Source organism: Sminthopsis crassicaudata, chromosome 1 (assembly GCF_048593235.1).
Source record: "Sminthopsis crassicaudata isolate SCR6 chromosome 1, ASM4859323v1, whole genome shotgun sequence".
NCBI lineage: Eukaryota > Metazoa > Chordata > Mammalia > Dasyuromorphia > Dasyuridae > Sminthopsis > Sminthopsis crassicaudata.
Window position 1 is genome coordinate 49,908,881 of NC_133617.1, and position 21,314 is coordinate 49,930,194.

Here is a 21,314-nt window from a genome sequence, read left to right on the forward strand (position 1 = left end):
TGTTGTTCAGTGATTCTGCTGGCGCTCACTCTGACATTCCCTGAGCACTGCCAGGCACTGTGCAAAACACTGGAGACACGAAGAATCAAAAACTGCTCTTAAGGCTCTTGTGTCACTGGGAGAGACAACATAAAGACACGAACTGGGCCATTGGAAGGCTTTAAATTGAGTATCAAAGGAAAGCAGCCTAGGAGGAGGGTGGGGGAAATGAGGAAATCTCAGGTGTGCCCCCAAAATTGCAGGAAATCACTTTGGAGTTATAATCATAAAACTGTCCTGTGGGGATCCCTGGGGTTATTGGGCCTGGAAAAGAGAGACGAAGTCAGGATATGGGAGTGGGAGCAAAAATGTTCTAGGATGGTTTAAGTAGCAAAGACGGTCCCCCCCCCCCCCCCAAGTTATTTTGTTTTCACCTGTGAAGTAATTGAGTTGTAAGGGGCAAATTCAGGTTGAGATGGGTGAGTGACAGAGCTAGGATTCAAAGCCAAGGCCAAGGTGGTAATCAGAAAAAACGAATACTTTTCAACAGATGGGAGGCAGTTTCAGCTCTGTAGGCAAAGGCATTAGCCACCAGTACTAGGCCCAGGATTGCCTTGGGAGGGGATGAATTTCTTGTCACAGGAGAGCTAGACAAGGTGAGCAGTTGGGTACTGCAGGGGTTTTCATGCACTTCTCAAGGCGTTGGACTCAACCCCAAAGTTCCTTCTGAAGCTTGGGTTCTCTGATGCTTTGGGACTGGCAGTCGTCTAGTTTGCATTTGGTTAGGATGCAGCAAGGACTGGGGAAGCCACTTCCTACTGCTTCCCTTGGCTCCGGTCCTTTCCCAGCTGTCTCATGTGTCTGCTGGTAGATGTGTGTACAGATTTGGAGAGTTGTTCATGAGTCAGGCTGAGGGGGGTTGGAGGGAATTAGGGAGATGGTGGGCACTTATGTCTCAAGGTGACAGGAAATTTCTCCTGTTGGCCATTAGGTGTCACCCTGAGCCATCCTTGACAAGGTCCCTTCCATGGACATCTGGGGTTTTAACAAGAATTCATGTAAAACCACAGACTTTAGAAGGTTAAAATAGATAAGAGCCTTACTTTCCAAAAAATGTAAAGTCCGGTAAGAGAAAGTGACTTTCTGGGGTTTCTCGGCAAGTCTGCCCGGTGTGGGTTCCCAAGGGGATTGGTGGAAAAGGCAACATTGGAACTGGAAAGAAAGGAAAGGAGGTCAGATCTGGCTTCAAGAGAGGTCTGTGATTCCTGCTTCCAACACCGGGTCTGCTGCAGTGAGTGCCAAGTCCCATTTGTAGAATGGACCACAGTTCCTGTGTGCTGGGCGGACCACATCATTCAGGGGTCCTACAGAACTTTGGGAACTCTGGCGTGTGGGGAAATGGACCCAGCACGGTGCTAGCATTCTGGCCAGACCCTGGTAAGAGCCAGAGGTCACAGCTCTCTTCTAAAGTGAGTTTGTTACAGACTTTGAGGCGGTTGTGGTGGAGAGCCATATTTAAAGAGCTGACTTAATTCTCCTTCCCAATTCCTTCGGGCCTGGCTAGCAGCGATCACTTCCTCCTCTCAGCATGTTATGGTTTTGTCGGGGAGCGTATTCCCTCTTGGAGGCAGATCACGCTCCGTTTTTTTTGCCTGGTAGAGTCTTCATGAGATACTAAGATGGACTCTTCCTGCTGGGGCCATCCGATGAGGAACCTTCTCTGAACTTAGGCGGCCTGCTCCGGATGAATGGCAGCACCCAGCGTCGGGCCTGTGTTTAGAACTGTTGGCCATTTTGGTAGATGGGACCCACTGGAGCTGGAGCCCCTCCATCACGGACCCCAAAGGCAACTAGACAGCTCCTGAAGCATTGGGGCGGGACTTTGGTAGAATCAATAATGTCAGTAATAATTGAAATTTGGATCTTAGAGTTTTAAAGTATTTATACATTATCTTGTATCTTATGACAGTTCTGGTAGGTAAGGGGATTGATCTAGCATGAAGTACCAACTTTGTGCAAACTCAAGGAGTTTTAATCCTGCTAAGGGAACCCCTTAGGAGAGGCCTTGGGGAGAAGGTGGCACCTGAGTTGGGCCTTGAAGGAAGTTAAGAATTCTGAATGATAGGCAGAGGGGAGGAAGGGAGTTCTCCATTCCAGGATAGGGAGACCTCTGTCAAAGCCTCATTGGACAGAAGAAAATCAGAGATGGGCAGCAGGGGTCACCCAAGTTCGGTAGCCACTGGGCTCCCTTTTGCCTTTCTAGTCCACACGGGTTGGATGCATCATGGACTCCCTGCCACCCCCACTTGAAAAAGGCATAATTGTAAAGAGGACAATGCAGTAAAAATGCAGTAAATGCAGCAGGAGAGTGAAAAGAGGGCAGAGAAGTTGTCAGGGAGGGGTGCAGGCCCTATGGTGATCGTGGGCAGGGTGTTTTTCTGGGCTCCTGGGTACTTTAAACCGGGGACCCCGAAGTTTGGGGTGGGGATAGAGAGATGTCGGCTCTGAATATCGGAGGCTGATCCCATGCCTCCCTTAAAGGGTTGTTGTGAGATTAGGTGTATAAAAATACCTGGGAACTAGGAAGTAAATGTAAGAGGTTAAATCCCACCAGGATTGCTCGGCTAGGTGGCACAGTAGCTAGGGTGCTGGGCCTGGAGTTAGCAGAACCTGAGTTCAAATTTAGCCTCAGACACTAGCTCTGTGTCTCTGGACAATTCACTTCACTCTGTTTGCCTCAGTTTCCCTATCTATAAAATGAGCTGGAGAAGGGAATGACAAACTCAAATCCCAAATGGGGTCATGAAGACATGACCGAACAACAGCTTACCCCTCACAATTGTATTAGCTCGTTAACCAAACTCCTCTTGTATCTTCCCCTCTATCTCTCCTGTAAAGGCCGCCCCCCATCCTCCCTAAACCGGCTCTTATCACATCTTGCCCTGCTGAGATAGCCCTCACTGTGGTTCATCCGGAGCAGGCCACTCGATCCATATTCAGTCTTCCAAGCTTTGGCCCCAGCCTAACTTACCAACCACCCATATCTCTACTCCCCGGGCAGAGGGATGTTGTGGTCAGTTGAAAAGGCCAGGGACTCTTATCTCCTTGGAAAGGCTGTGAGGTCCCCGAGGGCCGGGCCCTGGCTTTTCCTCTTATTTGGGGTCTTATGCTCAGCAAGTGCTTTAAAAACAAATGGAATAGAAGGCTCACTAATCACGATGGGATCAAGAGGCCCGAGTTAGGAACATGTGACCCCATTCTGAAAAACCCTACAGGGCCCTGCATAAACCTCCGTTTTACAGAAACGTCTAACTAAAAAACGATTCTGGCTCAGCCCGTACCTGGTTTTTTATGGATCTTCACACACCAAGAGAGAAAATTATAGAATAAAATCATTTGTTATTGTTCAGGGTCCAACTCTAAAAGGCCCCATCTGGGGAGTTTTCTTGGCAGAGATTCTGCAGCACTTTGCCCACCCTTTCTCCTCTCAGCTTGGAGCTGAGGAAATTGAGGCGAGCAGGGCTAAGTGACTTGGCCAGAGTGTCCCAGCCAGGAAGCCTCTGAGCAGGTTTGAACTCAGGGAGGTTGAGTCTTGCAGGTTCGGAGCCCAGGGCTCTGCGCAGTAGTGCCCACAGTAAAGTCAGGTCTGCCCTAAAAGACAGTTACCAGGTTTGCTTTCCAGTGGGACCTTTAACAAGAAATGGGAGGGGGATAATGCTGTTTTGCCTCCCAGGGCCCGACCTTTACTCTTGGAATGCCTGGACAAGGCCCCTCGGGCTGGCAGAGGAACATGGAGGATCGCAAATTTCTTCTGGCTGTCAGCTGTGGGGCGAGCTGGGACGGGCCCAGGACCCTGGGACCGTCAGGCCCAAGATGCCTCCCAGCACTTTGCTACCAAAGCCTTTCAGTCTGCTGGTACAGGAGAGAGACGCAGCTCCTGGGAGCCTGCTGGGCCACGGAGTCCTAGATGGGGGAGCCGAGGCCCAGGGAGGTGAAGAATGATTCGCCCCTCCCCCGCAGGGGGTCTGTGGCAGGACAAGGGCCCAAAGCTAGCCCCCCCTCCGGGGAAGCGGGTACCCGAGCTTCCAGCAGCAGGGGCAGGGGCCAGTGCTCATTCTCCCCAGAGAGCTGAGCCCTGTGCTGGGGTCAGCGGGTGAAGTTCTTTGTCCTGTTTACATTGACGGGGGAAGAGAAGATTGGGGGTCCCGATAGTGGGGGAGAGACTGGGGTAGCCGGGTGCACATTGGGAGTGAGCCGGCTCCAGTTACCAGCTGGTGACTTCTAAAGAGACAGGGTAGGGCAGAGGGATAAGCATTTACACAGCACCTACTGTGTGCCAGGCACTCTCTTAAGTGCTTTGTTGGGGGAAAGGAATAAACATTTACATTGCACCTACTATGTGCTGCTCACCCTCTTAAGCACTTTTTTTGAGAGAGGAATAAGCATTTACACAGTACCTACTGTGTGCCAGGCACCCTCTTAAGTGCTTTTTTGAGAGAGGAATAAGCATTTACACAGTACTTACTGTGTGCCGCACACCCTCTTAAGCACTTTTTTGAGAGAGGAATAAGCATTTACACAGTACCTACTGTGTGCCAGGCACCCTCTTAAGCACTTTTTTGAGAGAGGAATAAGCATTTACACAGTACCTACTGTGTGCCGCACACCCTCTTAAGCACTTTTTTGAGAGAGGAATAAGCATTTACACAGTACCTACTGTGTGCCAGGCACCCTCTTAAGCACTTTTTTGAGAGAGGAATAAGCATTTACACAGTACCTACTGTGTGCCAGGCACCCTCTTAAGCACTTTTTTGAGAGAGGAATAAGCATTTACACAGTACCTACTGTGTGCCAGGCACCCTCTTAAGCACTTTTTTGAGAGAGGAATAAGCATTTACACAGTACCTACTGTGTGCCAGGCACCCTCTTAAGCACTTTTTTGAGAGAGGAATAAGCATTTACACAGTACCTACTGTGTGCCAGGCATCCTCTTAAGCACTTTTTTGGGAGGCTAATTTAGGGTCAGCGGTACCAGAAGCCTTTTTAATGCATTCATTTTATCCTATTTGGAGGCAATAGGCTTTGACCCGGGTCCCCCTGACTCTGGGCGGGCGCTCCCTCTACTCTTGCCCGCTGGTGGCAGACGGCTTTGTTCCCATTTCACATGGCGGAGAGGAGGCCCCGGGTTTCCATCCCTTCGGCTGGCTCCGTCTGCTGACGCCCTCCAGAAACCACGTTTCCCCAAGTGTCCCTGGACAGAAGCAAAAGTGGGGCCGCCAGGGGGCGCCGGAGGGCGTGGGCAAGTCTCACCTGGAATCCGAATCCGGCTCCGACCCTGCCCTGGCCAAGTCACTTACCCCGTTCGCCTCAGTTTCCTCATCTGTCAAATGGGCTGGAGAAGGGAATGGCCCGGCCTCCAGTGTCTTTGCCAAGAAAACCCCCGATGAGGTCGTGAAGAGCTGGACACGACTGACACAGCTCCGCAACGGCTGAGCTTGACGACAGAGTGCGTTAGCAGCTGGCTCAGGCAGTGTTATTGATATAAGTATATAAAATTGTAAATTACCAATTTTATTATTATATTATAATGGGGAAACTGAGGCTGAAGAAAGCTGACAGGAGGAGGAGCCCGCGTTCTAGGCTAGGCCCCACCGCCGGCTCACATGTGTGATCTCAGTGAAGCCCCTTGCTCAGGCCTCCAGTCTCATCTGTAAAGCAGGCCGAGTTCGTGCCAGCCTTCGGCCTAGGCTGTTGGAGGGAGGGCTGAGCGAGAGCAGACCAAAGAGCAGCCACAGAGCGCTTCGGGTTTTTCCAACTATTTTCTTCATTCTACTCCCTCCCGACCAAATGGGGGCGAGGGGAAGGAGAAAAGCAAAACTCCTGGAACAAATACAGACAAAACAGGTGCCCAGACTCCCTCCTCCACGCCAGGCTGCCGGGGGTTCTGTCATCATGCATGTTATCACACCCAATCAGCCATTTGGTGGATAGATGATTGTACATGAAAGAAGAGACGCGGCTACACCTACTCTTACCCACTTACCGCCACTGATTTATCCCCTTTTTTACTGTCCAATCCATTCACGAGCATTTATTAAATTCTAATTTTTTGCTGTGTACTGCGTTAAACAGCTGTTGATACAAAGAATGGTGGCCCCTGCCCTCAAGGAGATTACTTTTTGAATGGGAAGGCTGCTACATTGCTTTCAAGAAAGACGCAGAGCGAGGGGAAAGTGGCTGCTGGGACCTGGAAAGGCTTCCTGGAGGAGGTGGACTGGAATCTTTTTTTTTAAATTTTATAATTATAACATTTTTTTTGACAGTACATTTGCATGGGTAATTTTTTACAACATTATCCCTTGCACTCACTTCTGTTCCGAATTTTCCCTCCTTCCCTCCACCCCCTCCTCTAGATGGCAGGCAGTCCCATACATGTTATAGTATATCCTAGATACCACATATGTGTGCAGAACCGAATTTCTTGTTGCACACGAAGAATTGGATTTAGAAGGTAAAAATAACCTGGGAAGAAAGACAAAAGTGCAAACAGTTTACACTCATTCCCCAGTGTTCCTTCTCTGGGTGTAGCTGATTCTGTCCATCATTGATCAATTGGAACTGAATTAGAGCTTCTCTTTGTTGACTGGAATCTTAAAGGAAGCTAGAGAATGTACTAGTTAGCGAGGAGGAGGGGGAGCATGTCGGGTAGGAGGAACAGCCAGCTCAAAAGCGCTAAGGATGCTGGTGCCCTTAACTATAGGAGGAAAATGGGAAGATGGGAGGATTTGGGGGAAAAGATAACGAGTTCTGTTTTGAACTTGTTGATGTCCAGTAGCCCGAGTGTTTAGCAATGGCTCAGACACTTACTAGCTGTGTGACTCTGGGAAAGTTTGCCTCAGTTTCCTCCTCTTTAAAATGAGCTGGAGAAGGAAATGCCAAACCACTCTCTGCCAAGAAAATCCCAAATGGGATCATGGAGAGTCGGACGCAGTTGAAAACAACTGAACAACAAAAGCCATCCACTTTGAAGTGAAGTGAGAGTAAAGTGCAGGAAAGCGTCCGGGACTTGGATCATAGCTCTGAGAATCCCCTGCCTAGAGACAATAACTGAACTCATAGGAGCTGCTAATGTCACTGAAGGAGGGAGTACAGAGGGTAAAAAGAGCCCGGGATGGAGAGAGGCTCGGGGAAGGGGGGAGGGTGCAGAGTGATTCTGACATGAATGAAGAACCAGCCCCCAAACCAGATCAAGACACTGAGAAGGAGCAGAACCCACAGAGAAAATCCGAAGAAGAGAGAGCATCCTGGGAAAACAGTTAAGAGTATAAAATCTGCAGAAAGGTTAAGAAAGATGATAGTGATGGAGAAGAGGCAATTGGCTACGTAGCCCGGAGGATAGAACTTTACAGTTAGGAAGTTCTGGGTTCCAGTTCTGCCTCAGACACTAGCTGCGTGACCCTAGGCAAGTCCCTTTGCCTCTCAGCCTCAGTTTTCTCATCTGTGAAAGAGGGATAATAGGGTGGTTGTGAGGATCAAACCTCACAGGGTTAGTGTGCGGATCAAATGAGATTACATGTGTAAAGCACGTCACAAAACTTAGAAAGCAACATAAAATGCTATCATTAGCTATTCCTGAGGAAGCAATTTTAGTTGGATGTGGAGGGCAGAAGCCAGCTTGCAGAATGTTTAGGAGAAAGAGAGGAAGTGAAAACACTGACTGCAGACAGTTTTTTCAAGGTGTTAAGCCAAGAGTGGGAAAGCTACAGCTGGGAAACGGGGTGATGGCTGACTGGGGTGGCGGTTTCTAGTAAGGATTTTTTAAGGATGGGGGAGACTTTGTATGCAGCAGGAAAGGAGCCAGGAGATAGGGAAGAGATTGGAAATAATGGGAGATACAGTCTGCTGGAGAAGATAACAGGGGATAGGATCAAGGGAGCATAGAAGTAGAACATCAAGAGTATAAATATTCTTTTTTATTAATTTTATAATTTTAACATTTTTTGACAGTACATATGCATAGATAATTTTTTTTAAACAACATTATCCCTTGTACTCCCTTCTGTTCCAAATTTTCCCCTCCTTCCCTCCACCCCCTCCCCTAGATGGCAGGCAGTCCCATACATGTTAAATATCTTATAGTATATCCTAGGTACAATATATATGTGCAGAACCGAATATTGTTGTTGTTGTTGTTGTTGCAAAGGAAGGATTGTATTCGGAAGGTAAAAATAATCTGGGCAGAAAAACAAAAACAAAACAAAATTTTAAAAAATGCTCTCAGTTTACACTCATTTCCCAGTGTTCCTTTTCTGGGTGTAGCTGATTCTGTCCATCATTGATCAATTGGAATTGGATTAGCTCTTCTCTATGTTGAAGATATCCACTTCCATCAGCATACATCCTCGTACAGTATCATTGTTGAAGTGTATAATGATCTTCTGGTTCTGCTCATTTCACTCAGTATCAGTTCATGTAAGTCTCTCCAAGCCTCTCTGTATTCCTCCTGCTGGTCATTTCTTACAGAACAATAATATTCCATAATATTCATATACCATGATTTACCCAACCATTCTCCAATTGATGGACATCCATTCATCTTCCAGTTTCTAGCCACTACGAAAAGGGCTGTCACAAACATTTTGGCACATACAGGACCCTTTCCCTTCTTTAGTATTTCCTTGGGATATAAGCCCAGTAGTAGTATGGCTGGGTCAAAGGGTATGCACATTTTGATAACTTTTTGGGCATAATTCCAGATTGCTCTCCAGAATGGTTGGATTCTTTCACAACTCCACCAACAATGCATCAGTGTCCCAGTTTTCCCACAGCCCTTCCAACATTCATCGTTATTTGTTCCTGTCATCTTAGCCAATCTGACAGGTGTGTAGTGGTATCTCAGAGTTGTCTTAATTTGCATTTCTCTGATCAATAGTGATTTGGAATACTCTTTCATATGAGTGGAAATAGTTTTAATTTCATCATCTGAAAATTGTCTGTTCATATCCTTTGACCATTTATCAATTGGAGAATGGCTTGATTTCTTATAAATTAAAGTCAATTCTTTGTATATTTTGGAGATGAGGCCTTTATCAGAACCTTTAACTGTAAAAATGTTTTCCCAATTTGTTACTTCCCTTCTAATCTTGTTTGCATTAGTTTTGTTTGTACAGAAACTTTTAAATTTGATGTAATCAAAATTTTCTATTTTGTGATCAATAATGATCTCTAGTTCTCCTTTGGTCACAAACTCCTTCCTCCTCCACAGGTCTGAGAGGTAAACTATCTTATGTTCCTCTAATTTATTTATGATCTTGTTCTTTATGCCTAAATCTTGCACCCATTTTGATCTTATCTTGGTATGTGGTGTTAAATGTGGGTCCATGCCTAGTTTCTGCCATACTTATTTCCAGTTTTCCCAGCAGTTTTTGTCAAATAATGAATTCTTATCCCAAAAGTTGGGATCTTTGGGCTTGTCAAACACTAGATTGCTATTTTTATTCACTATCTTGCCCTGTGAACCTAACCTATGCCACTGATCAACTAGTCTATTTCTTAGCCAATACCAAATGGTTTTGGTGACTGTTGCTTTATAATATAGTTCTAGATCAGGTACAGCTAGACCATCTTCATTTAATTTTTTTTTCATTACTTCCCTTGAAATTCTTGACCTTTTGTTGTTCCATATGAATTCTGTTGTTATTTTTTCTAGGTTATTTAAATAGTTTCTTGGAAGTCTGATTGTTATAGCACTAAATAAATAGATTAGTTTAGGGAGTATTGTCATCTTTATTATATTCGCTCGGCCTATCCAAGAGCACTCAATGTCTTTCCAATTATTTAAATCTGACTTTATTTTTATGTCAAGTGTTTCGTAATTTTGCTCATATAATTCCTGACTCTCCTTTGGTAGATATATTCCCAAATATTTTATACTATCGACCGTTATTTTGAATGGAATTTCTCTTTGTATCTCTTGCTCTTGGATTGTGTTGGTAATGTATAAAAATGCTGAGGATTTATGTGGATTTATTTTGTATCCTGCAACTTTGCTAAAGTTCTGAATTATTTCTAATAGCTTTTTAGCACAGTCTTTGGGGTTCTCTAAGTATACCATCATGTCATTGGAGTATAAATATTCTTGTGCCCAGCTAAAATGAAGTGGTCATTAAAGCTGAATATGTCACAGAACTGGGAAGTTAGAGTATTTTTTTTTCTTTTATTTTTCCTTTTTTCCTGAGGCCACTGGGGTTAAGTGACTTGCCCAGGGTCACACAGCTAGGAAGTGTAAAGTATCTGAAGCCAGATTTGAACTCAGATCCTCCTGACTTTGGGGCTGGTGCTCTATCCACTGCGCCACCTCGCTGCCCTAGAAGTTAGCGTATTTGAAGGAAACATCAACATGCATGATGAAGTTCTCTAGGATGAGGGAAGGATTTAGGGTAGAGAAGACTGAACAAGCCACCAAATTAATCTTTAAAAAGAGAGATTGTTTCAGAGGCCAGCAGATAATAGTATCAGAATCTGGACTGGGTGACATTTTGGATTGAATGGACATCAAAAGAGGAAAGGTTGTAAGAGATAGTAGGAGAAGAGTGTCAGAATTATAATAATGAGAGTAGAGTGGATAGAGCACCAGCCCTGCAGTCAGGAGGACTTGAAAATCTTAACTCCAATTGTCTCACAAAAATTAATAAAAAAAGATTACCAAAACTGAGAGTGGTAATGATGATCAAGGACCAAATAATCCTTGAGGGGAATGCGAGTTGGGAGGAGGATAGATGAATGTAATCATTCCTGGAGAGGGAGTCCAAGAAGGCAATACCATTAGGAGGAAAATGACTTTCAGAATTTAAAAACAAGAGAAAAAGAGGTAGGAGAGGAAGTTTGTTAATTATGGATCAAGGTGGAAAGGAAGATAGTTCTGGAGCGGGACAGGTGGGAAGGTGGGAGGTTTTGAGAGGCGGGCAACTGAGACTGGGAAGGGAAATTCATTCTTTGATGAGTATAGCTTCAGAATCAGGTACAAGTAGAGTAGAAGGGGCACTAACCATTGGAGGAAGAGCCCAGCCCAAGTAGTAGTGAGCTCCATAGATCAAAGCAGGTAATCTGAAGATGCAGGTCAATGTTTTGTGTCCATCTAAAACAGATGTGCTAATGTTGCTGTTTGCTGAGACATGTCTGCTAATGGTGTGGTCAGGAGGGGGTTTGTCTGGGTTTTACTTTACCAGCTAGAGAACAAGTCCTGACCATCTGGTGCCTTCAGGCGAGTTGGGAAAGTGGGCAGGAGAGGAGCACCATGGGCTGCCTCCCACCTTCCCAGCTGGGACATGACCCTCTCCGGCAGTTATGGCCTAATAACTCATATAATAACTCAGCTAATAGCTGAGCGTCCCCAGTAGCAGTTGTGGAGGACCACTGGGAAAATCCCATCCTTCTTTTCATGCTTATAGTTGACTTTCCCAAGAAGGCAGGCTCTGTGCTGGGGAGGGGGAAAGAAAGGGGGGGGACTGACCTGTGAGTAAGAGCCCTGCCTCCCTTTTCATCTTGGGTGACTCATGAAGGATGAGCAACCGGGGACGGATATCATTACAGATTTCCCCCAGAACCAAAACTTCTCATGCCTTCCAAACTTCCATATGTCTGTTTTCAGTGCCACTCTCCTTCCCATCACCCTCCTTCTCATGATCTCAGGTGTGCTCAATTCCTTGCTCCCCTTTACCTCCCCCACATAGGAGACCAGTTGCTAAATCTTTGCATTTTTATCTCCATAATGGCTCCAATCATCTGTTCCCTTTTCATGATTAGCAGAGACACCCCCTGAATTCCAGCTCTCATTATTTTTTATCTGAACTATTGCAATAACCTCCTAATTGTTATTCCATCCTCCAGACATGCTGTCCACGTAGTCCCCTTACTCAATAAAATTCCGTGTCTTCCTATAGACTGTAGCCTCACAAATTATTTCTTTATCTCATCCTTTTATTCATTTCAACTTTTGTATAACTTTTATAATGTACAGAATGTAGTACATACAGCTAAGTGGAACAGTGGATAGAGGGCCAGATCTGGAGTCAGGAGTTCAAATTCAGCCTCAGATACTTACAGGCTGTGTGACCCTGGGCAAGTCATTTAACCCTGTTTGCCTCAGTTTTCTCATCTGTCAAATGAACCAGAGAAGAAAATGGCAAACCACTCCAGTATCTTTGCCAAGAAAACTCCAAATGGGGTCATGGAGACTTGGGCACAACTGAACAAGAATAAAAACTCTTATGTGATTTATAGAGAATATAAATATTGCTACAAATAGCATGCTCAAAAATGTTTTTTTCTGGTAGGGACTGGCAGTCAAATAAGTCTGGAAATTACTCCCTTAGAGGAGCGGGCTGGGGAGCCCCAACCCTCCCATCTTCCCAACCCTCTAAATGTGAAGAAGGTTTTCCTGACTTGAAGCTTAAAGTTTCCTCTTTGTAGATTCCTCTCAGATTCCTGGTTCTCGCCTCTGAGGCGAAACAGAACAAGTCTGATGCCCCTTTCACGCAAAGTCTGTGGTGAGGAAATGGAGAAATAGACACTGCATGGGAGAACAGCTATCTGGGCACTAAATACACAGAAACAGCAGGCTCAAGCCCTCTGGGTACAGCTGCCACAGACCTCATCTTTTAGGTCCTTGTCAGCCTTAATCAGCCCCATGACTTGTTTGAGGCAGGGTAGGGCAAGTTCCCCTCTCCACCACACCCTAGGGCCCTCAGTCTTTTCTTGGCCCCATTCCTGCCCTGATTTCATCCCCAAACCCTACTTTTCTCTACTCTATCCCTCCCTTCTCCCATCCCCAAGTCATCCGTGTCTGCTAGGGGAGAGGCTTGGAGACTTCTGGGCTTTAGAATCCTAGGACATTTCTTGGACTTGTGGCGCAATATCAGACACAGTTGCTAAAGATTAGAAGAGAGACCTCTCCAGAGTATGTGGCAAGCTCCTCCTGGAGGAGTGCGCCTCTTCTGAAAATGATAACAAAATAGCACCCGAAGAGATACAGAGAACTAACTGAACAGGGAGGAAAGGAAGAAATAACAGTTATTGTAAGTGTTCTTTCTCCCTCCTCCCCCTCTCCCTCTCCTCTCAGGCATATCTCTTGTCAGGGGTGGAATGTGGACTTCAGAGGAAGGAATTTTGCCTTAATCATGGGTTTCAAGGTTTCCAAATACTTTGGAGGGGGTACTTCAGCTTAAATCCCCTGCTTCCCGGAACACTGCTACATTGTTAGCAAGTTACACTTCTCCTTAGGGAGGTTTTCCTAGGAAGAATTTCTATTGGTAAGTTGAACTTGGAGGTTCACCATTAGGAAGTCGTGCAGGAGGATGGTACCAGTGAGATCAAGATAAGTCAGGACACAGAGGTCCGAGGTGGATCAATTTATGGACAATTTGCCTATAAAGCGCTGAGGAACACCTCCAAAAAGCTAAGGCCCTGACTGAGGGGAACAGCTGTCTTTTATGGACAAAAGGAGAATCCGGAACAGAAGGCAGCATCATAGAAGGAAAAAAAAAAGAGTATGGTTGGTTTCAAAGCTTGTAGCATTATAGGTACGAGGAATAACACGATCGGTTGGAAACTGAGAATGAATGGCTAGCAACAGCCTCTCCTTCCATCCCGTCACCAAGAAATGTTCATTGTTTGAGTACAGCTGCACTGGCAGTTTAGAGATAGCAGACCAGAGTCCCCCAGATCCACCTGCATCCTTCAAGGATAAGAGATTCCCTTGAGGCAAGAATAGAACGGTGATTAGCCAAATACTGGAATTCTAAACTTAACTCAGAAATAGTGCTTTATGGGAGAGATGGATTTCCAAACTTTGAGACAAATGAAACATGGCTTAGATACAAAAATGTCAGCAGTGATATAGAACGAAATCAATAACAAAATAGAATCAATGTGATTTTCCCCATTTTCAGTGGTTAGCTCCAAATTCCACCCCCCCCTTTTTTTTTTTTTTTTGTATTTTCAACATCTTGAGGCTTTTGTTTACTAGAAAGATAAATTTAGAGGGAAGACACAATCTTGAAGTATTCACGAGTTGGAAGGGACATCAGCAAACATCTCATCCCACCCATAATGATGGGGAATCCTCACCACCATATACCCAACAAGTGGTAATCGAGATTGTTTGAAGACCTCCCCAGCTCTCAAGGAACCAGAAGGGACGGCACTAATTGTGAGGAAGGTTTTCCTGACATGAAGCTTAAAATTTCCTCTTTGCAGATTCCTCTCAGATTCCTGGTTCTCGTCTCTGAGGCGAAACAAAACAAGTTGGATGCCCCTTTCACACAAAGTCTGTGGCAAGGAAACGGAGACATTTACAGCATAATGGTGATGGGTCCCCATATAAAGAACCAATGCTTACTCGCAGTTTTAGAATTTAGGATTTTCATGTTCTTGATTTAAGTCTACCTTGTGAAAATTGGATTTACACACATTTATTGTATCTAGGTTATACTGTAACACATTTAATATGTATGGGATTGCCTACCATCTAGGGGAGGGAGTAGAGGGAGGGAGGGGAAAATTTGGAAAAATGAATACAAGGGATAATGTTGTAAAAAAAATTACTCATGCATATATACTGTCAAAAATTATAATTTATAAAATTAATTAAAAAAATAAGTCTACCTTGTGGTGTGCTGGTGGTCATGGACAAGTTACTCCCCTGTTCTCTTGGTTCTGGCTTTTTGTAAGACACAATATCTCATCTGATCATGTGGCCCAACCAAGTTTGTCTCCCCCTATCAGCTAATCACCAGCTAGAGTACCAGGTACCATCCTAAGCACCTTCGGTACCTTCAGTCCCTGGCTTGGTTGGATGGAACTTGACTCCCTTCAGCTAGAGCAGAGGTCAGCAAACTTCAGCTCTGTCACCTGTTTTTGTCTGGCAGGTGAAAGATGATGAAATAGTTTCTCTCAATTTGGGACTTCACTTAAAAGGATCAGTCAGGTTTCATTTCTCAAATGTCAGTTGAGTCTTTAAAATTTATTTATTGTTGACAATTTTTTCTTTTTAAATTGTAAGTTCCAGATTCTCTTCTTGCTTCCCATCTCTCTCCCACCCAATGAGAAAGCAAACAGTATATCAATTATACATGTAAAATAATGCAAAACATTTAGGGGATGGGATGGGGGGAAAGAGGGGAAAATTTGGAGCACAAGGCTATGCAAGGATCAAAAATAATGCAAAACCTTTTCATTTTAGCTAAATGCAAAAAAAAAATGAAGCAAGGAGATTACATTTTATTTTGTACACAGAGATCAATACTTCTCTCTCTGGACATTTTTTTTTTCATTGTGAGTCCTTTGGAATTGTCTCGGATTATTGTGTTGAGTAGCCAAGTCTTCCATAGTTGATCATCATTACAACCTTGCTGCTGCATGGTGATCTCTTGGTTTTTCTCACTTTATTTTGCTTCAATTCATGTAAATCTTGTGTTTTTCTGAAACTACCCTCCTTGTCATTTCTTACAGCACTTTTATACTCTATCACAATCATATAGCACTATTTGTTTAGCCATTCCTCAAGTGTGAGCTGGTTTTCCCCAGTTGAGTCTTAATGAAGATAAGTAGCTGGAAGATATAGCCATTGGGTCAAGTTCATTTTATCAGACTTTTCACTTGCAGCCTCTCCCCTTCTAAGTTGTATAATCTTTTCTCTTTATCTGAAAGCATTTCTCTTCCCATTTCAACACCTTTTTTTTTCCTTTTAACTTCCAACCTTAAACTTTTTATTTTATTTTGCTGAGGCAATCGGAGTTAAGTGACTTGCCCAGAATCACACAGCTAGGAAGTATTAAGTGGTTGGATTTGAACTCAGGTCCTCCTGACTTCAGGGCTTGTGCGCTATCCACTGCACCAACTAGTTGCCCCCCTTTAACTTTTTATAAGTCTGATCTTCCCACCCCTTATTCATTAAACACCAGTGGTTTTCTATTACTTCCAGGATCAAATATAAAATCCTCAGTTTGGTTTTTAAAATCCTTTACAATTTGGCCCCTTCCTATCTTTCTAGTCTTGTACTTTCCTCCCCTCCATACCTCTGTGAGTTAGTAACACTTTCCTTGATTTTTGCAGCTTATCCTCCAGTGCATGAAATGCTCTTCCGCATTGCCTACTGGCTTCCCTGACTTCCTTCAAGGGCAACATTTTCTGCACTCTCCCCCACTCTCCATCTTTCTTCTGCACTACAAATATCTTAGGTGTGTATTTTTCTTTTTGCATGTTTACTCCTTCTCCCCCAGAATTTGAGTCCCTTAGAGGCAGGATCCATGGTTCTATCTTTGTAACCCAGCACTTACTACAGTGCCTGAAACATAGTAAGAATTTAATAAACATGTATTTGCTGACTGACTAAAGGACAAATGAGGCAGATCCCCTCCCTATCCCTGGAAGCTCTGTCTTTCATTTAAAAAGTTCTAAGGTTGCATCAACCTTCTTGACTATAATATCTGACTGTGAATTTCTATTGAGCTTGCTGTCTCCCCAAAACTACTAGATCTTTTTTAGACAAATCTTGTCTCCATCTTGTTGTTGGGAACTTGATTTTTTTGAACCTAAGCATAAGATTCTCTTTTTATCTCTATTGAATTTCAGCTGTTAAGATTTGACCGATGCTGTAGCCTTCCAGTATCTTTTTTGGATCCTTACTATGTCGTCTAGCTTATTAGCTATTCTTCCAAATTTTGTATCATCTGCAAATTTTACGAGTACGCCATCTATGCTTTTATCCAAAGCATTAATAAATTTTTAAGTGGTCCAGATGCTTGAGGTGCCTCCATTGGAGATCACTTGTCATGGTTTATTTATTTATTTTTATTTTATTTGTTATTAAAGCTTTTTTAATTTTCAAGAGATATGCATGGATAATTTTTCAACATTGACCCTTACAAAACCTTGTTTTCCAATTCCCCCCTTCCCTAGATAGCAAGTAATCCAATATATATTAAACATGGTAAAATATATAGTAAGTCCAATATATGCATACATATTTATACAATTATCTTACTGCACAAGAAAAATCAAATCAAAAAGGGAAAAAATGAGAAAGAAAATACAATGCAAGCAAACAACAACGAAAAGAGTAAAAATGCTACATTGTGAACTACATTCAATCCACACTCCTCTCTCTGGGTGTGGATGGCTCTTTTCATCACAAGATCATTGAAACTGGTCTGACTCATCTCACTGTTGACAAGAGCCACGTCCAGCAGAAGTGATCATCATATAATCTTGCTATTGCATGTACAATGATCTCCTGGTCCTGTTCGTTTCACTCAGCATCAGTTCATATAAGTCTCTCCAGGCCTCTCTGAAATCCTCCTGCTGGTCATTTCTTACAGAATAATAATAGTCCATAACATTCATATACCATAACTTATTCCACCATTCCTCAGCTGATGGGCATCCACTCAGTTTCCCTTTCTTTGCCACTACAAAAAAGGCTGCCATACACATTTTTGCACATGTGGGTCTTTTCCGGATCTCTTTGGGATACAAATGCAGTAAAAACACTTCTGGGTCATAGGATAAGCACAATTTGATAGCCCTTTAGGCATAGTTCCAAATTGCTCTCCAGAATGGTAGGGTTCTTTAGGGAAAGGGACCTGTATGTGCCAAAATATTTGTGGCAGCCCTTTTTGTAGTGGCTAGAAACTGGAAAATGAATGGATGCCCATCAATTGGAGAAGGGTTGGGTAAATTATGGTACATGAAGGTTATGGAATATTATTGTTCTGTAAGAAATGACCAGCAGGAGGAATACAGAGAAGCTTGAAGAGACTTACATGACCTGATGATGAGAAAGCAAACAGTATTTTAGTTATACACGTAAAATAATGCAAAACACTTAGGGAATGGGGTGGGGGGAAAGAGGGGAAAATTTGAAATACAAGGCTATGCAAGGATCAATGTTGAAAAATTATCCATGCATATGTTTTGAAAAGAAAAAAGTTTTAAGAAAAAAAATAATGCAAAACCTTTTCATTATTAGCTAAATGCAAAAAAAAGGGACCTGTGGGCATAGTTCCAAATTGCTCTCCAGAATGGTTAGATCAGTTCAGAAATCCACCAAAAATGTATTAGAAGATGACTTGTCATGTTGACATTGAATCATTAATTATTCTTTGAGTCCAATCATCTAACCATTTCTGAATCCATTTGATTGTCTTAGTGTCTGTCTGCCCTATATCACTATATTCTTTACAATATTATGCTCAAGTTAAGTCAAGCATTTATCAAGCACCTATTATGTACTAGGTACTGTGTTTAGTACAGAGGATCTTGTGAAGTTTGAGGAGAACATAGAACCACAACATATTCCTGAGTAGTTTAAAAGAGAAATGAAAATTATGAGAGCATAATTTATGTCCTAGTCAGCAAAAGTAATGAGCAGAATAGAGAAACGTGAACCTACAAAGCTTTACCAAAGAAACAAAAAAGACAACAATAGTTTGGAAATGCAAACATATAGAAGCAGAGAAGAAGGAAAAATAGCATTATAAAAATATGCTTATTATGCAAGCAAAATGCACTAAATTTAAAGATTTAAAGCATAGAGATAACCTAAGTATTATTGTTTGTGGAACTGAACAGATCCAATCACTCTGGAGAGCAGTTTGGAACTATGTTCAAAAAGTTATCAAACTGTGCATACCCTTTGATCCGGCAGTGTTACTACTGGGCCTATATCCCAAAGAGATCTTAAAGGAGGGAAAGGGACCTGTATGTGCCAAAATGTTTGTGGCAGCCCTCTTTGTAGTGGGAAGGAACTGGAAACTGAGTGGATGCCCATCAATTGGAGAATGGCTGAAGCTTGCATTTTATTTTGCTTCTCTTTTTTTTCTTGTGCAGCATGATAATGGTATGAATATGTATACATATATTGGATTTAACATATATTTCTACCATGTCTAACATATATTGGATTACTTGTCATCTGGGGGAAGGAGGGGAAAATTGGAACATAGGGTTTTGCAAGGGCTAATGTTGAAGAATTGTCCATGTATATGTTTTGAAAAACAAAAAGCTTAAATAAATAAATAAATAAAAGATAACCTAAGTATCATAGATCTCTCAGAAGAACACAGCAGGTCAAAAACCTTAACACCACAATGAAGGAAATAGAAGGGAACTGCCCAGACTTTCTGAACATGAAATTACAATGGAAAGAATTCACAGATTACTTCTAGGAGAAAAAAAAATCCAAGGCTGCAAACTTCAAGATGTACAGTGGTTAAATTTAACAACTCAATTCAGAAACAAGTTTTGCAAGTCATCAGGACAAAGACTTTCAAATACAAAAGAAAAAAAAACATTTGAATAATGTAAGACTATTCTTCAACTACTAGAAAACATAGGAAGTGATAGAATGATGAGTTTCAAAGAGCACTGAAGTTCAGGATGAAGCCCAGGGTGACCCACTCTGCCAATCCGAGCTTGACAATTCATGAAAAAAGATGGGCATTTAATAACAATAAAGCCATTTGGAACATTTTTAGAAAGAAAAACAGAGCTGAAGAGATTATTTACTTCTTGAATACCTCAAACAATAGAAATGTAGGAAGAGATAAATTCAGCAACCAAGGACAGAAACAGAGTGAAAACAGAGACCAGCAAGAAAATTCTTTCTAAATCTACACAAAAAAGCTGATGAATGTAAAAGTCTGGTGGAGGTAACCGTGAAGAAGTGGACCTGAGGCAGTAGGAACAAAACCTAGTGACACTTTGTCTACAGATGAATCAATGCTTTTTGTTGTTTTACAACATGGCAGGGTACCTGAAAGAGGGGAGGGGAGTAGGAGGACAGAATGGAATGTGTGATAGATAACGGTCAAATTGAGGGCTAAAAATGAGGAAAGAAAGTGACCCCTATGATCTTAGAAAGGGAAGAACCTACAGGGAAGTAGATAAAGGAGCAGAGTGAAAGGATTGAAAAGAGGAAGAAAGAAAGGGGGTCATGTGTTAGTGGTGGGATAGGATTCCACTGATAAATGCTCTTATGGGTGAAGAAGGATGATCTATGAAGGGAGATGGGATCTTGTGCTGTGTGTGACTTGGGGGATGCGGTGCTTGAAAAGTCTACATGTACTGCTTTGGAAGAGGAGAAGGGGACAACTGGAGCCTGGGGGAATGATAGAGCACTGACCCAGGGAAGAAATTTGGAAACAAATAGGCAAAAAAAAAAAAAAAAAAAAAAAAGTTACCGGGGAGATTACAAATCAATGATGTTCTACATAATCAGGAATGTAATAGGGATGGAGCTCTACCATGAAGCGTTGTTATGTGGTCTAGTATTCCTTATTCAATTAAAGGAATCCATGGGGCAAGCAATAGAAGGCAATGGCAAAAACAGTTTAAAAGGGAAAGTCTAAAATTGATACCTTGAAAACTTCAATTGAATGAGAAATACAAGAGAGACTACATAATTATGGGTCATGAATCAAAGAACAAGAATCTAGATAAGCAGAAAGAAAGAGTGGATAATGGAGAGAGTGAGAGCAATTTTGGAAAGGAATACAAAATGAAATTTATAAAGCTAATGAATAGAACTATTGATGGAGAAGAAAGGAAAGGGGAATTTACCTGATTAATTGAGAGGGGGGGAAAGCTGTGGGAGTGAGGGAAGAATTATAACATTCAAGAAAAAGGGGGGAAAGGAACTTAGAAATTGAACTACAAAAGGAAAGGAATAGCAAATGAAAGGAGGGAATCAGAGGTGAAAGGAAGAGAACTAGTGGAAGCAAAGCCACTTTAGAAACCATTAAGGTAAAGTAACTGAAAGAACATAGTATTGTGTTTACAGTAAAAGGGAGGAGAGAATCATAGTAAAACCCCCAATACTATAAATAAATGGAGGAAACCATAGACATTTCTTTCATAACTTTAAATGTGAATGGATTAAACAATCCAGTAAAATGAAAAAGAGTAATAGATTGGCTAAGAAAGCAAGTCCCTGTAATCTGCTGCTTGCAGGAAACACATTTAAAAAACAAAGACATACACAAAATAAAACTGAGGGGCTAGAAAACAAAAACAAAAAATAAAACTTACTCTGCATCAAGTGAATCCAAAATATCACAAGGAAGCTATATTATTCTTGAAAGAAATCGTAAACAACAAATCAATATTAGTAATAGTTTTATATGTTTCAAATGTCTTAGCAATCAAATTCATAAAAAACATTAATCTACAAGAAAATATAGTAGCACAAGAGTTACCAAAATTTTCAATATTCCTCTCAGTTTTGAATAAGTAAAAGCAAGATAAAGAAAAGGGAATATATAGAACTGAATAAATTG